The 15502-nt window shown below is 36.5% G+C and overlaps 1 long non-coding RNA gene across 2 annotated transcripts; it reads left to right on the top strand.

The window, feature by feature from the left end:
- Nucleotides 1–2250: 2250 nt before the first annotated feature.
- LOC120895153 lies at nucleotides 2251–4274 on the top strand. Of its 2 annotated transcripts, none has more exons than XR_005738291.1 (3): nucleotides 2251–2555; nucleotides 2625–2926; nucleotides 3818–4274. It is a non-coding gene; the product is annotated as an uncharacterized LOC120895153 (long non-coding RNA). The 2 variants fall into 2 exon arrangements; XR_005738290.1 differs by having other exon boundaries at nucleotides 2253–2571; nucleotides 2654–2926.
- Nucleotides 4275–15502: the final 11228 nt, after the last annotated feature.

The following is a 15502-nucleotide window of genomic DNA, read 5'->3' as shown; positions in this document are numbered from 1 at the left end:
TTTATTATCTTTCACAATGATTTAAATAGGAAAATACAGCATGGTGAAAGACGGCATATAGCATGACCTATTCGTATAACGAGCAAATCTTAATGCTCAACAAGGAGTAAAATCACGCTAAGGAGTAAAATCTCACATTACAAGCAATATAATTTGTGTTCCTGATGTGTGATCTTAAATCACAATCGGTAAAAATTGAGCATTTTTATAATTTGTATGATCACTCAGATAAATACTAGTTTCGATACTAACAACCGTTTGATCATCATATAATTGTATGATTTACAAGTGAGTGGTGAGTGATTAGGCCGGTCTGGTGGTACAGCCGTCAACTCGTACGACGTAACAACATGCCCGTCATGGGTTCATCTTCATCTTCCCGAATAGAGCGTAACGAACAGATTACCAGACGCTAAGATAGAGCGTGAGACACGACAACACAGCTGGAGAAGGATCTGGAGAAACGTCAATTGTCCAGCCTTATTTATCATCTCTTCAACGTTCGACACTTTTCCTGCTGGTCAATGGAAAAATTCCAACATGCGATCTCCATTTCTGAATGGGGAGAATTGTTACTAACTCTTGTTTGTTTTGTCCTGTCCGTTCGTGGAAACCCTGGAGCGTAATTTTTCATGTTGCAGAAGAGTTTTTGCGGCTTGAGAGCTATTGCAAAAGAAAATTACTGCGTTAGCTCCAGGTTGTGCTCGTTCGTTGTGCATGTTATCACCATTATAGGTACAACAAAGCCGACACAAAAACATGTAGTTTTCGTTGATTTTGTATTGTTTGATGGTAAAAATTGTAGCAATAGAGAAGATAAAACTTTTTTAAATGGCTATGTGTTAAAATATGTATATCTTAACCTTTGTGACACTGTAAATTCATTTAAATAAATCTGTACCACTACAAAACTACAACCACTGCACCACTATTGGTACATTTACCCTTTTATCAACACATTGTTCATTTTTTTAGCTGCGTATATACTCGTTATACCAGCCATTTAAGATACGAATTATTTCACTTTGCATACAAATTACACATAAAAGAGCCTCGCACAAAACGAATAACGTTTTTCGTATAACGAGTGAGTCACTGGAACATATTAAATTCCATCTGTTTGTTTTCACTGTACAAGGTCGAACTAGAATGATTTTCATCGGAATTGTAGTCCACTCTCTTATACAAATATGCGTGCTAACGCTCACTTACCAATTATTCGTAATATGTATACCTTTTGCAACGGGCGCCGTGATAGCTGCCTCTTCCGCGTACCGCTAGATCAATCGCTGATGAATCGGTTGTAGCATAATCGGCACCCGTTAATTCTTGTGTATACTCCACCAAAATATGTCTATCCTTTTCACTCTGCTTGTCTGGAAAGTTAAGTATGTGCAGTAAAAAAACGACAACTTAACGTTTATTTTTTAAATGTATGATTGAGTAGCGACGTTCAAGCCGTATTGATATACAAGAGTATGTACACATGTGCGGTATATATATATCGGTTCAATTTCTAAACCATCCAAACCTAGCGTCTGTCGCGAAAGTATCAACATCGCCGTACAGTTTCAAGTCACTTCAATCCAAAAGTCAAAAGGTTCAATTAAGATTAATTTCTTGCTATTTACAAAAACCAATTGTAAGAGCTATTCGGTTTGAAATAATAAATCGCTGTATTTGGCTCTGTACGTTTTAATTTCTTTCAGTTGATTTTTCTGTCTATTCACGTAATATCTTTCTAACAACACCCCAGCTAGAATGGGAAATCCAATTTGGTGCATCTTTTGGTTAATCGTGCTGTGTTTATTTGGCTTCGAGGTGTCATGCGTTTGTGCCTTCTTTTATGCTGTTATCTATCCGATAACGGTGTGCATTCCGAAGTTATCGGTAAGTAAATCGTTTATGTAACCAGCACAAAAAGGATAACGCCACATAACGTAACAAATTGTTTTCCTCATAGGGCGTGTCTGATATTCTTCTGAAGGGGGCACAGTTTGCACATTACTGTGCCCAGTGCATGATAAACGGACGAGCTCCTTTTTAGACCACCAATTTCTAAGGGATATTATCAACTTCTACAAATGGCAGCATTAATTAACAATATGTACTGTGAGTGTAAAGTGCGTGAGTTGATGAACGGTACATGTCATAGGGTTGATGGTTTACGCTTGTTTAGTTGCTGTTGTTTAGTTTGATTCATCGAATCAGTTTTGATTAAATAAAGAATTGTTGCTAGCCAATTTCAATTAATAGTGATTCAACGTTCACCATTTATTTGTTTAGCGCCAACACAAACACATATAGCAAATTCTAATGTAGTTCGGTGGTCTATGATTAGGTTTTTACTAAAAGGAATGATGATGACTGCTAATTTTGTGTGCTGACATTGTGACAATCGAAGTACCCTTAGCAGACGCTTTTCTGCTAAGCAAACGCTTAGCAGAATAAAGTACACCAGAGCCGCCAAATACTCCAAATAGTTTTATCATTTTCATTTATTGCAATATCTATGAAAGTAGCGAGGAAAAATTATGGAGGATAGATATTTAAAAGTATGTGTGGTTTTAAGTGAGTATTCGTTAAAAAGTTGACCTTAGTAATTTCTGTGGTGAACGATACAGCCATTTTGCCATCACCGACCTGTATCCAGATTCAGAATGTGCTTGTCTTACCCTTGTCCATGTTTCGGTGATGCATAAGTTTAGCGTTTTCAATCCAACCGGTGGGTAGATGATATAAGAGCGGGATCCATTTAAAGGCCACACCAAGAGAATGCACCGTTGCATAATAACTAAATCGAAACAATCGTCAATGGACAAGTTTTGATAGTAAAACTTTTCGCTTTACGTGCATCCATCTCGACCCAGGCAGTTTGTGGTCTCCGAAGCAGGAGTGTTTAGCATGTGACTGTCTGTGTGTACCGGTATGTATGTATTAGTTGCAGTAGTTTTTGTTGTTATCGCTGGTTCCGTCCAGTTCTTTGGCGGAAAAGGCTTCACTCAAATGCGGGTGTGTTTGTTGCATCTCGTTAATTGAATTCGTAGTGCAGTGGATCGTTTATGCAACTAGCAGCAGAAGCCTGTAAAGCGACCACTGGTATGGATGGGACGGTAAAAGGAAATACTATTATTCAAGGGAGAAATAATTAAAATTCATCACCGGTAGTGTGACAAACTATTGGCTTGGTTGGTCTGTATAAGTGTCCCTTTTGGTGGATGGTATTCGTTGACCTGTAGTTTGCAGCCAAGGCAAAAACGGAAGAGTATATTTTATTCCCGACCCTATTTTTTTTCTTTGTTAATTGGCTTTTCGGTTGTTAAAAACTCTATACTTCGTGGTAGCTTTATGATATGATAAAATGAGGTTTCGATGGAATGTTTACATACTAGATTATTTTATTTTAAAATAATTATTTTTCAAAAAACAATTCAATAATATCTTTGTATAGGTAAATCTCAAACGCACTGTAAAATTTGCACTATTGGATATTAAAACAAAATATATATATTAAAATTCTGAAAGCAAGTTTAAACCATGCTCAAACATTCTGACTGATGCAATACATTTATTAATCCTTGAAATGAAAAAAAAAAACAGACTTCCTATGTATACTCAGTGAACGAGAACGATGACCTACCCCAGACCGCTGGGAATTGTGTAGTATCGGTCGACCGGATCACACAGTTTAAGTGCAGTTTTATTGAGAAAGTTTATCTATCTCGGCGGACGTATCGGGGCGATGAACGTGGCAAAGCGAAAGGCTAAGTCAGCTTTATTTAAAACTCGATCCCTTTCCTTTCAATTTCTCTCCTAGCCTCCGGAATGAACGAACAAGTGAGCGAATCTAGGAACGAGATCTATCTGGCACTTTTAATGGAACACTGAGTGATATTATGGAAACGTTTGATAGGCAAATAAAAATGGCAACCGATGCCAAAGTGACAGAAGTTGTACTTTTGCAGCCATATGAGTGCACACAGGATGGTTATAAAAATTGCATCTAGCACCAAACCTTGCGTAAGCTTTTAAGTGGAAAACAATACAAAAAGGAAGTAAAAAAAAGGATTGCAACAGATTGCAATCGAGCACTGCAAGTGTAGGGCTTGGGAACATCTTTTCAGCATGACGCTCCCGGGCAGGCTTGCGATGGAATGAGGTGATTCGTTTTACGTCCAACTTGGCAGTTTTCGCAGCTTGTGTTTGCTGTAAAATATCCCAATTCAACCAAAATCTCCCACAAGGCTTTGTTGGGTTATAAATATTTTAGTTTGTATACTCACACTGTGATTGTCTGTGATATCTGGAGTACAGGTTAGATCGTTATATCCGATAATGCGGCTTAGTTAAAAAAGAAAAGAATACTAGGTTGGATGATAGAAGGGGACACAAAAACTTCCTCCCGCATATTTGTAATTCCGTGGAAAGAAAACAAAATCTTCCCGGAAGTTTAAAAAAACAGACAGCAAAATCCTTCTCCTACACAAAGTGAATAGGACGTATTGTATTGGACGCCATCACCTGGACCTGTTGTACATGAACGTCACATGAACTCGCCGAATGTATACGATTGAACGGAAGTTTGGTTTGTAAAATCAAATACAAAATGAACGAGTGAATGGGAAAGACTCACGGTATGGCACAAGTAAAGGAACGAGCCATAACGTTCCGGTTGACGTGATGTCAAGGATTCGGATGGAAATGGGAATCTGATAAAATTATACATGGATGTACCTTGTAACATGCCCCGAATGTACATATTTTCATTGAACCCTGACAGAAGGCGAAAGAGTCTCTGGGCGCTTTGGACGGCTGTAACGAACTTAAATGGATACGGATTGAGGTTGTGTTTTGTTTTGTTTTTGTGAATTTTTTGTCCTTGTCGTGCCAAACCGTACGTATCCTGTCACTTAGTGTTGGTTTGTGTGGGCTTATGCGGATTTTTGGAGAGTTTATTTTTGTTTTTCTTGTTTTGTTATTCCAACTGTTTTTCATTAATGATTCTTCGACTGCTGTTTTCGAAAGGATACATTAAGGGTGATGATGCATGAAATCTTGCAGGTATCAAGCATCTGCTGTTACTTTGTAAGTTTCATGTCAAGCAAGATGTATTTGCTGAGAACGGCGAAAGCGTCAAAAGGTTACGTATCTTGTCGTTGCTCAGTTGATGAATTACGATTGTTGGAACCTTATAACAGCGGATTAGGATGGTTCCAACGACCTGTCAATATTATCGTTAGGAAGAGAGAAAAGAGGAAAACGGAGGAGAAAAAGAGAGAGAATATGCAACAAAATAGCATAAAGGGCTAGAAAAACAAACCGCGGGATTATTACCAAATAACCAATTTTTTGGCAACATGTTACTATTAAAACTAAAACTATCGAAGTTTTCGACATTAAATTATTTTCCGCTTCGTTTTCTAACAACGATGTTTGCTGTGTGTTTAACATAATAAGCAATTGACAGTTTTTTTTTACAATATCAGTAAGTTGTATGCACATAAAACTGTACATAACATGTTATACGTTTGTTTATTTAATTTTGAATATGGCTGATTACTAAGAGTAACATTTGACCCGAGAAATGTAGAATAGGAAAGCTTGTATGTTCATTTTTTATGTATTGTATTGGATGCATATTTAAAATTCAGAAAAGAAAATATCGATAATTAATTATTTGAAGGACATGTTGATGTATGGTATTAAATAATAATATTAATAATACTATTTGAAATATTCCATTCAATAGCTCGTGGCAGTACAGGATTGTTGTAAGTATAGTTGAAGAAAGTCGGTATTAAACCGGTAATTTAAAACGAACGAGACTTATTATTTATATAATAGTCATAAGTCTGATAAATGCTTTACTAGGGTAAATGAAAATTGTAGAAATTTCTTAATAATCAATTATACACCGAAAAGTTTAGAGCAGCGATGTCAAACTCATTTGACCTCACGAGCCAAAATGCCACTGTAAATAGGGGAAGGTAGGTAAAGACGGACACGTTAAGGGAAATGGTAAAAATCTAGGGATATATAAGTGCAACGACCATGAAAATGTGCATACATTATGTTACACTCATGTTTTATCAGAAAATGTGTTAAAACTTTCAAGTTTCCATCGATTTTTGCGTTTTTTTCATGAATGAAAAACATGATTTTTTTCGTGCAGTTTTAAAATGTTCGGGTAAGACGGACACCTTATATGGGAAAGATAGACACCACGAAGGGTAAGATGGACACCTGTAGAAAAGGTTAGAAAGTGAAGAGTTTTACAGTATTTTAACAAATTCTATCGCTTTCCACGTCCTGGTACGTTTATAAACCAATTCTTGATCTATTGCAACGGCGATTCATTCAGCCATGAATTTAAGAACTGTAAACGGCGCTTGTAATATATCGTAGAATGCAGCATCTAAAGCATTATTGACATATCGCGCACTTACAGCTGACGTTGCTCCAGCTTACAGAACAACAGTCTAGAACTTCCTTTTAGGAAATTACTTCGCAAAAAGTCCATGACCCCAGTATTTATGAGGGACTTGTTAATAGTTTAATCCATTTTCCACCATGTCAAAATTCAACATTTGATTTTTGTAATCCCATAGAATTTCTCATATATTCCTGAACAATGTTGTATAAATACCTCATCTTTTTATTGCTTAAAGTTGTCCAAGTCGTGAGAAGATATTGGATTTCGTGAAGCGCCTCATCAGCGTCGAGCCTGTAATAGCATAACGAATGGCTACTATTTTGACCGGTGTTTAATTTCTCGCTTATTTCAATAATTTCTCTAGTTACTGATTGATTTATAGCATCGGAATACCCTTATTTAACGTATTTGAAGAAATATATTCATCACCAATTGATATAATATGTAAAAAATCAATAAATTCGGTGTCCATCTTTCCCTACAACAACAAGGTGTCCGTCTTTCCCGCTTTGGTGTCAGAATGTTTAAACCACCAGAAAACAATATTTTGTATTGCTTTTATCCTCGTTCTTTCGCCAGTTTTTTCATTAATGATCACGACAACCCATTCATGAAATAAAACTTCCGGAAATATAAACAATACAAGTTGTAGAGCTTAAGATCGGCAGTAGTCAAATTAGATCCACGAGGGTGCACAGGATTGAAAATTTATTTTGTTCGTGGATTTAACCAATTTTATATATATTATACCAAAAATGTTCTCAAATGTGTTGTTTTACCTTCAGTTTGGATTCTACATTGTTCAATTACTCGAAAATTACCTTTTTCATGCATTTATGAGAAGTGTCCATCTTACCCGCAGTGTCCGTCTTTACCTACCTTCCCCTAGTAGCACGGGCCGAAGCCTAATTTTTACATGATATTATATGATACAAAAATCAGATCATTAATAGTTCTTTTTATTTAATTTTGTGATGATAGTTATCTCACAAAAGTTAAAACTTTGATGTAAAAAAAGTAAAAAATAGCTGTAGCAGATTATTTTCAATTGGTCATATGCCTCTGATATTTCCAACATTTGTATACTTTTATGGCAACTAACAAGATTCAGTACGCAAAAATAATGTGCAAAAACTGGCCATGACTAACGCGTCGGTTACAATATAGAGCAGTAAATATTTTGGAGCTGGAATTAAAGTAGGGAATTCTTACTTTTGATGCTGTGTAAAGTTCATAAATTACAACAGACCGTTCAGTTCACTTCAGATATTCAATTTACAGAGGAGTGCAAGGTGTCATACGAGTCCTTAGTATCCGCTATTCCCTTCCTGCCAATCTTCATAGAAATCTTCATTCATTAGGGCCACCAAAATCAGAGTCATAACCCTACCTGTAGTTTATCTAATCACATTGGTCTTGGTAGGATGCCTGATGGAAAGCTTAAGATCGTTTGTAACATTATATCAAAACTAACACGTGTTTGTGCTAAAATCTGATTTTATCTGATTTCTAAAAGTTTTGCAGAAATATAATGTTCTGTCTTTAGTATACCTAAAGAGAGGTTCGAGCTTTTCCAAAACAATGTGCCAAATAAGTATAAGAGCTTGCGTTTTTAATTCCTGTTGGCTGAGTGATTTTGTTAATTTGTACAAGTCTTTTTTTTATAGAAAATGCTTAATTGATTGCCAAGTGTCTTGATTGATGGCTTAACAATAAAAAAAGTAATGTTCCTAAACTACATACATATGAGTAGGACATTTCAGATTATGTATGAGGTTGAAACTAAACCGCGAGTTGTTTCTTTTATTAATTGTTCATCAAATATTTGTTGGTAACAAATTTAATCAGCGGAAAGCGTACAACATAATTTTCATCTATTTTTTTACCGTTTTACTAAAATTGTGCGGAGTTGAACAGTTTTTGACTACAACAGTTTTTGCAATTCTTATCTTTTTTATGCATACATGCATAGAGAGAAGATAGAAAAAAATGACAAGGTTTTATGAGGCATGGCCTGACAATTCATAGAGAAACCTGCGAAGTTGAAAATCTCTTCATATTTCAGGAGTCCGGAATTGAGTGACATGTACTAAAGAAGCAAAAATGCTTCTACAAAAAAAAAAATTGGCTCAAGCGGTCGCGGGCCAAACCGAAAGACTTCGCGAGCCATCAGTTTGACATCTCTGATTTAGAGTATCCAAACCTATGCATCACTATTTGCATACTTATAGGCGTTTGATAGAGTTATAGGTATTTGTTATACTGGACCAGTACCAATTGTTGATATGTTTTTAAACAAGTCCAGTAGTGATTACGGTATATACAATAGGGTATGAAAACGATGTTTCTAATACGGACGTCATACGAGGCGTAAACTCAAAAAGTTTACGCTTGATTTGTATGGGAGAGCGTAAACTTCCTGTCAAAAGATTATAGGGTTGTATGGCTGAAATCCAGTTTACGCCAAAGTTTACGCATCGTGTGACGTCCGTATAATGTGTTTGGTTCTGTAGAGCAATGGTGAGAGGATGAATAGGAGGGCTTGACGCGAACGATTTTACAAATAGTCAAAAAAAAAAACAAAAGAATCGTTTGGGCACTTCAATATACGATCGTTTGATCGGTTGCCGCTCACAGATTCTGTGTCGATGTATTAATGAAAAAGTATTGAGCGAAACCGTATCTCGACCGGCAAAACTGTTCTTCGATATGGCATTGAGAACAAGAACAAGAAGAACGCTATAAATCCACCTTAATTTGCTGTGAACCTCCAGATTTGATTTACATTATGAAACTCTTACTACCATCGACAGCATTGTCGCAAACCGTACAACGACATCAGAACAGATTGTTTATTGTTTTTTTTTCCTCGGCATTAGAATTTAACAAAGTTCCCACCATCTGCCATCGACAATGCCTTAGCAAAGGGCCAAACTTCCAAGGAATCAAATCCGCTACGACGTTAAACACATGCTATCATCAAACGGTACGATCAGTTCACAGGACATCTTTTGCCAGAGGGCTTTGCCGGTTGAATATTAAGACTACACGTCATCTGCCATAGCAGCGTTTGCATAGCCATATACGTAGCAAAAACAGGTTGCTGCCGGTATCACAAGGAATTTGCTCGGGAAATGGTTAGACGTACTGGCGGGAGACTGATAAGAAGATTGAAACCCTGTTGTGCGAGTTACGCATCAAGTCCTGTCAGCGCAGTGCTTTTACATTAAATACATTTCACATATCATGAACATTTGTGATGTACCATGAGGAGAATTCAGATGGAAAATATGTCTGGTGAATTTTGGAGGTACTTTCCTTCGTGTATAAAAATGATGAAGGCACATTCAAACAATTCAGTTCACCACAATTGTCGCATTGAAAAATGGTACAAGGGTTTACTTTCTTGTTTTAAAACCTTTTTTATAAAGAACATATTCCAATTTGTTGAGTACAACTTGCTCTCATATAATGATATCGGTAGAACAAAGCTCAGAAAGCTCATCTATTCATGCAGAAGCATGGCAACATAAGTCCACATGGAATCAAAATGGGATTAAAAAGGGAACAAACATTGCCTTTTTCTACCACGGTGAGTATATTGTTTTATTTTAAGATAAAGCAAATCCTCTCCATGGAGCTGCATGTGATACTGTTGATTCTTGTGACCACATCGTAGTTGTAATTGAAACTTGTCTATTTCATAGCTGCATGTTTTGTGCTTTGTATTCGCTTGCATGATATGTTTGGTCCAACATGTTCTGCAAACAATGATACTGTATCACGGCTTCAAGGATTCACCAAAGGCGAAGCATGTGAAATTAGCGGTAGCCTTATTCAAACAGCTGCTTCAGTTTTAAACAATGACGCATTTTCGCCTCAGAAATCCGTGATTCGGTTTTCCATCGTCCGACACGGCTACGGTCGAACGGTCTCAAATTAGCCACCTACCGAAACGACTTGCTTTCCGGATATATGCATTCAAGCACGACCCGTTCAGTTTCGAGAATTGCATATGCGATGGTGATAGAGAATCATGTGATACCTTATACAGCACGGAATACGGCAAACCGTTGTAGCTTTCGGAATGTTCGGACTAGGTGTTAAATTGGGTCTGAAGATAAATGACAAGGAAAAGCTGTACGCTCGTTCTTTGCAACGGCGATCAGCGGATATTGTGGAATATGATACGTGTAGCGAATAGTCTATATTCGTACAATACATTTCTTACCGGGGATGTTGGAGTCTGTTCATTAGTTAAGCAATTATGCCGTAAATTGTGACGACGAATGAAAAGGGTTAAAGGCGGTACTGTTAGCTAGTAGTATTTCTAGATAATGCTGCAGCAGAGTATGCATAAAGAAGCTAACATGATGACAATTTAGGGTTTTTTCATTATTCTATAATATTCTAGATTACACTAGCCAAATTGTTATTTTACCAAATTTTCGTTAAATGTGTAGTAGCTGAACGTGACACAGAAGAAAGCATTTGGTGTAGGGTAAATGTACCAATAGTGGTGCAATTTGTAGTGGTACCGATGTGTTTTAATGGATTTAAAGTGTCAGGAAGGACAATTTCTGAATATTTTAAGACATATGCTTCGGAAAATATTTTATCTTCGCAATCACAACCATTTTTACCCTGAAATATATCAAATTTACTAAAAAATACATATTTTTGTGACTGTTTCGTTGTACCTATAATGGTGGTATGGTTCCTATAGTCGTCGTATTGTGTTCCTATAGTGGTGGTAAACAAAGATGCATCAAAAATGGTGTATAATATCAATGAAACTTAGTTTAGAAGCTGTTTTCGTATGAATAGCAAGGATTACTGCCATAATATTGGTTTCCTTCGTAATTTGTTCGTAAAAAATGTATAAATTTGATTGATGAAACTATTGACTAAAGTACTGCATCCCACCTGTCGTCAACCAACACCCGGAGGAGTGTGCTTGATTTGAAGTCAATTTTTCATTCAGCTATATAAGCGAATTTTGACCTGTTTTTGGTAAATTACCTATATAAAACTCATTTCTATTGCTTATTTTAGTGAAAACAGTACGACATGTCAAAAATATCCTCGAAAAAATCTAAAACGACCTGTTTTCATTGACTTTATAACTATAACCGCTATAGGAACATGCCTGTTTTGTGTACCTGTAATGGCAATATGGCAAAAAACACTTAAAAATGCATAAATATGGTCAAAAGGAAAATAATTTTAGTAAAACAATAACATTTCATAACAGTTATGTTGAAAAACTAGTAATTGCGTGGTTATGTGGTCGTTTAGAACGTTAACAGAAATATGAGTTTCGTTATGAAATCCTAAGGATTTTGGAAAAATGTTGACACATTTCACAAACTAATGGATTTTTCGGACACTAAGAAAAGGAATGGCCCCATTTAACTTTTAAACCCTTTGTTAAAGGCCAGAGAACATTTCACACTAACATAAATAACTTGATTACTTTTAATTTGGCCTATTAACCGCATTTTAGAGCAATAGCACCACTATTGGTACTACCACCACTATAGGTACATTTATCCTATGTCAAATGTATTCTGTAATATGTTTTACGTTAACTCTAATAAGTTCGTGGTGTTTTGACAACTGGTGTCGTCACTCGCCGTGTTGCATGTGTGATTCATCAGGAAACAATACGAGAAATATAAACAAAAAAATAAAGATGTACTGGAAAAATACTAGATGAAACTCCTGGACAAACGTAAAAGCAATACAATGAGTATACTAAAAACAATTTTAGGTATAGATTAGGTCAAGCAATTGATCAAGCCTTGAGCAATTGACCAATGAGTTTGCATTTGTACAGAGACTAGAAATTTTACCCGCAAATTCTGTAAAAGTCTGGTAAAACGTTAGAAAATATTTTAATTTGTTGATCAGTAACCAATTGTTTACAAAAAAAAACTTCAAAGCTCGATTAAAAAAGGCTGCAGACTAATTTTTATTCCTAATATTTGGTGCGGCAATTGGCATTTCTTGAAATTGTGGTTGTATAAATCAGTCATGTTGTAAATTATTGCAATTTTTTTTCTGTTATAAAATATCGAACTAGGGAGGTATTCATTTTTCATCATTTCAACAAAACAGTAACTGCTTTACAGAACATACGACGTCAATCACCTGTTCGAGTTGGGCAAAATTATATCAGCGGAAGCAGAGAGGAAATGAATTATATGTATAAACAACATCCCGGCAGCGATTAAGCATCCATTTATACTGCATACTTTTATTCCATTTATGACTGATTCAGTGTAAACAATTGCCAGAGATGGGCTTTCAGCCCCTTACGGAAGTGAAATTGGGGAATAAAACTACAGCAAGCAGGAACGCACAAATCCAAAATAACAAAAATACAGAACGAACATCATTAAGCTTTGTATTGTATTTGGAGTACGAGTGTGATGCAAATGTGTTACTTTTGGGATTTGAATAAAAAACATTTTACCACTGCGATTGATTCATGATCCGTTGCATTCGACTCACGGGCACCATGAACAATCATGGTGAAAGAAAAACAAACTGCCAGTTGTTTCCGACTGTTTTATCGATTTCGTGTCGATTCATTAATCATTTAACGCGATGCATTGTTTGCCTGTCGGTTGATGTTGGAGAAAGAAATGTATCAATTGCAAATACAATATGTAGTTCCAGACTAACGGACTGAAAAATCTTGAAAAGAATTTTCACTTTATGGAATGTTGAGCTTTGAACAGTAAAGTAATGCCGATAGGTCTATCATGATAGAACGACAGGATTTAATACTATACACCAGGGGTTGGCAAACTTTTTGTTTAAAGGGCTGGCTTGAAGAATTTGTACAATCCTGCGCTCCAGTTTTTCGACAAAAAGTATTCCCTTTTTTCGGGGTACACAAGGGTGTATTACTGTTTGATTTGTAAAACCCTGTAGTTTGGACGCAAAATCTCACGGACATAATTATCTCTGATGCAAATCTCACGAACGCAAATTTAACCAACACTAAACGGACCAACACAAAAGCAACTTCAATAAAATACGTGTAAAGTATGTAAAAAAACGACGATTCGTGGCAGGCTCTATCAGGTTAGCTCGTGATGGATTATATTTTTTGCTCCATATAGTGACGGCTGTCTAAAGCCGGATACCTTTAATTTTAACCTATTATCTGACTTTGTGGCGTTCTGGACAATTCTCTAGATCAGGGGTCTCCAAACTATGGCCCGCTGGCCGTATGCGGCCCTCAAGAGCTTATAATGCGGCCCACGATGACTTTAATAAATATTACGTTATTTTGACTTTTACAAATAAAATTGTATTTTTTACTTTTCTTAGATAAAAATCAAGCTTTTGTAACACGAAGCTGTACATGTATCGTTAGTATTTTGTTATAAAAACGAGATTTTAACGTTCACTCATCAGTTAAAGTGTCAAATGACCCTTTTTTCAGCCTGTCAGTGGTACAATATTGATCATCAAACAAAAATGTTCAACCAATTCGAAGCAGTAATTATTCTATCTAAATAATGAACAACTTTATGCGTTTTGCTGACATTCGATTCTAACTTATAAAACCCTGTATCATTTGTGTTGAAATTAAACGTGTAATTTAAAATTGAACGTGATGAATGATCTTTTAACTATCTCTTTGCGTGCATTAGCCCATCGTCCTCGTTATGGTCGAGTAAGATCGAGTCAGTGCAGAATAAATTAACCTGTTTAGTCTTACGGTTCACACCCTGGCGTAACGTGGCAGTGAGACCTAGTCATCACACCCGGTGTTTAATCTTTCGACTCGAGTCTCTCGTCGAAATCTTTTGACTCAATACTCGTCGCGAAACGGCGCAAATAACTTTTATGAGAAACTATGACACTATGACTCTTTTGATTGGAACTCTTAATGTTACCCTGTATGTCTTGCTGTGATACTCTTTGTTATTTATTTTGTGCTGATGTTGTACCATGATGTTTTATGTTATTTATTGATACCCTAGACACCTAAGATAGTTTATAAGAGCAATGATAAGGCCGAAATGAAGGCCGAAATGAAATGAAAATGAAATGATGGCCGAAATGAACTGAAATTCAAATGAACAAACTAGTAGTTAGTAATAAATGCCTGAAATTTAAGGCTTAACATTAGCTTAACAAATTATTCAGATATGCTTTTAATCATCAACCGTTTTGTGTGCAAGAGCGCGTACAATGGTTTCGCCGGTCAGACAAATAATTTGCTGACCCCTGCGATACATGATCAACACGTTTCGTTATTGATTATCTATCAGCAGTGTAATCAGTATTTACGGTGTTTGGGAGTGGAAAGGGTTTTTTTTATTCTTATGGTTTTACGCGAATGCCAAGCTAAAAGTAATGCACTGAAATTTATTTTAGTGATAAAAAAATAACGTTCCACATTTGGCGAAGCAATTCTCGGGTCCATAATCCTGAAACCGGAAGGATTTTCACCGCAAAGTTCCATCTCATTTGCCTCGTACGGCAGCTTGCCGGTACACGCACACACACACCCACCAAATGGGTCAGCAGATTTTATAAAATGTGATTTCATGAAATTATCAATAATTGATTTATCCAATTATTTTATTCCACTTTTATCACTTGATTATCCTTTGGAGAATGCGTGTTCGGCGTTCGAATGGCACCGGATTCAGTTCAACCATAGTACTGGTAAGTAACCAATGGCTGATTTGCGATTCTGGACTGAGCAAGGAATAAATATGCTCCCTTGTTGGCACATAATGAAAAGGAATGTAAATATTTCCCTCCACCTTTTGCAGGTATTCAGGCGGACCTCGTGCCGTTCGGAACCGGTGTGCTGGCTGTACAACGATGCTCCCGTTCAAATGTGCCCCAAAGGTGCATTGCCACTGGTTTTGGGACACAGGAAAAGCGTTTTCACACATTCAACCGGCATCACGCGCAACGGCATTAGCATTGAAAACGTGAAATAAAGTCATTAAATTTTAATTCGACACACGTTGGTCTCGCATTCGCTGTGCCGGAAGTGCGAAAACAAATTTGACATCCGGTACACATCTGGTC

The sequence above is a fragment of the Anopheles arabiensis genome, chromosome 2 (assembly GCF_016920715.1).
Source record: "Anopheles arabiensis isolate DONGOLA chromosome 2, AaraD3, whole genome shotgun sequence".
NCBI classification, from domain to species: domain Eukaryota; kingdom Metazoa; phylum Arthropoda; class Insecta; order Diptera; family Culicidae; genus Anopheles; species Anopheles arabiensis.
This window is presented reverse-complemented; position numbering and strand designations above follow the sequence as displayed.